This window comes from Penaeus monodon, chromosome 23 (genome assembly GCF_015228065.2).
Source record: "Penaeus monodon isolate SGIC_2016 chromosome 23, NSTDA_Pmon_1, whole genome shotgun sequence".
Classification (NCBI taxonomy): domain Eukaryota; kingdom Metazoa; phylum Arthropoda; class Malacostraca; order Decapoda; family Penaeidae; genus Penaeus; species Penaeus monodon.
In genome coordinates, this window is record NC_051408.1 from 24760869 (window position 1) to 24763436 (window position 2568).

Here is a 2568-nt window from a genome sequence, read left to right on the forward strand (position 1 = left end):
TTTAACCCATGCACCGCCCCCACCGCCCTGGGAATTCTTCGCGCTCTCCTCTACAATTTATATTTATAATATTACAAAAAAAGTAATTAATGAGAAAAAAAGAAAAATTATAATCTTATCAGACAAGTTTTAAATCCAATTTTATGAAGCAAAGCATACAAAAAACCAAAATCCCGTAAGTTGTGGGGTTCATCATATATAGACTCAAGTACTACTACTGAAATATTTTTTTCTTTTTTTCTTATCTAAAACATTTTTAAGATTTAATTTTTAGGTTCAACGTTTACATGCTCAAATGCCAGAGACTGGTTTTTATCTTTCAAAATCGTGAAAATTCTTAAAATTCCAGGCCCCAAAAAAAGACCTCTCCGAAATTTGTGACGAGAAGAACAAGTAAATCGTAAACAAATGTAAGTTTTGGAAAAATATTTTCATTTCCCTTTTACAAAGGTTTGAACATTCTCAAGTAATAAAGGTCCCCCATTTTTTCTCTTGATTAGCCACAACAGATTTGGTCACTTACATTTTGGAAAAGACAATTTTCCCCAGGGGAAACGGATTTAAGTTTCTGTGTTTTTTTTCACCCCTCTGCCACATTTCCCCATTGGTCACGTTAAAAAGGGGCATTTTTTTAAAGGAAGCCGACTTTTTCCCGAGCCCCATCATATGCTCCCCCTCTTTTTTAAGTTTGTTTCCCAAAGGAATCGATCATGGGAAAAAAACCCCCCCCCCTCTAAAATTCTCCCCCCTGAAAAAACAATACTTTGAATTGCATTTTTTCGTGAGCACACATTTTTTATTTTTTTTTGGGGTCTTCTTTTTAACCGGCTCATTTTTAAGACAATTTTTTATTTCCCTTTCTCCCCCCAAAACCTCAAAACACTCTTAAACTGGTGACATTTTTATTCAATGCCTTAAGGCTTCACGGATTCGTCAGACCATATTTTTTGCTCGCGTTAAGCTTATCTGATGAAAACCCTTTTCCCTGTGACAGACCCGAACACCAGTAAAATGCAATTTTCTAAAGGGATTCGACAGTTTAGTCCCTTTGAAGCATCCGAGGGGGCAGCCCATCTAGTGTCACTATGTGTTTGAAAACAGCAGCCCCCAAAGGGGCTTGATAAAGGCCCCCCGATGATTTGAGCACCAAAAAGCATAGACAGCCCTCTAACCAATTCAAAGAACTTAAAGCAGCAAAAATGTTTTTTTCCAACAGAATGCCCGAGCGGTTGAGGGACTGTGCAATGAAAGGAAATTTAAGTGGGCAAGAGGATTTTTCACGAATTTTTGCTTGCAATCCCGAGTTTTTTCCCCACTCACTTTTGACGCATTATCTAGTTTTGGGCCTCAGTCCTGAATTAATCTGATGTTTTTCAAAAAGGGTTAATGTTTTGTTAACCCCGCAGCGGGGCTTATCTCAAAAAGCTGCACAAAATTTTAAAGGGTGATGTCAAGGACATACGGAAAATGAAAACACAGCTTGTCGAGTGACTTATTCGGGGTTGGACCCAAAAGAAATTGAAAAATATCTGCTGTTTTGATTTCCATTAAAGGTTCAATACCCCTTTTCCTATAAAAGCTAGAGGGGGCACGGAGTAGAGGGAAGGTGAGAAACTGCCTTTTCCCTTTTCCCATCCCTTTTCCCAAGTGGTAGCTAAAAAGGGAAAAATGGGAAAAACCCCAGTGTCCCAAAAATTTACCGTTGCTTGGTGACCCAGTCACCTGGTCATTACCTCAAAAGGTAAACCTCTTCAGCAAGAATTTTTTAGCAATACTTTTTTCCAAAACACCTTTAGCAAAAACGCACTCGTTTGGCACTGCTTATCAATAGTAATTTCACACCCCAGTGCTTTTGTCTTCAAAAATTCATGGTATCATCCTGGGGGTTTTATTGCTTCAAAACCCACCATTCCTGTGGGTTTTTTCCCAGTTGCAGAACCCATTTTTGGAAAAAGCACTTTTCTGGTGAAAAAGTTTGCACGGAAAGAAAATGCTTTCCCTGTAGAGGGAATAACAGACCCAGTTTTTCTTCTCTTCCATTGGCAAGAACAGAAAAACTGGACAGAAAAAAATATATTATTTTTTCATCATCTGGACTTTAAAAATGCTTCTTGCGTTTCCTCCCTGCACCAAAAAATCACACATTTCACCCGTTAAGTTTTCCCAAAATCAATCCCACACTCAGAGTAAGGTCTGCAACTGACAAACCAAAATTTGGGGGAAAATTGGAATGAAGTGGGTAGGCCGGGTTTGTTTTGAGCCCTTTGGCCTTATTTTCTGTTTTGGGAAAATCACCTGGAGAGTTGGTTTTGGAGGGAGACTAGCTGATTTTTGTTGTCGCATCGGGGGGCGCCTCCCTTAGGGATTTGACAGCAGACTTGTTAAGGCTGCAGATGGTTGTCGATCCACTTGCACCGCACCGCTTGAAACAATCCCCGCATTCTTTTTTTTTATTTCGCAATCTCTCTTCTTTTTTTTTTCTGATATCCAGACTTGTGTTTTTAGGGAAACCCCCAAATGAAAAATTAATAAATTAAGATTACTAAAAAAAGGGCATGAAAGGATTAA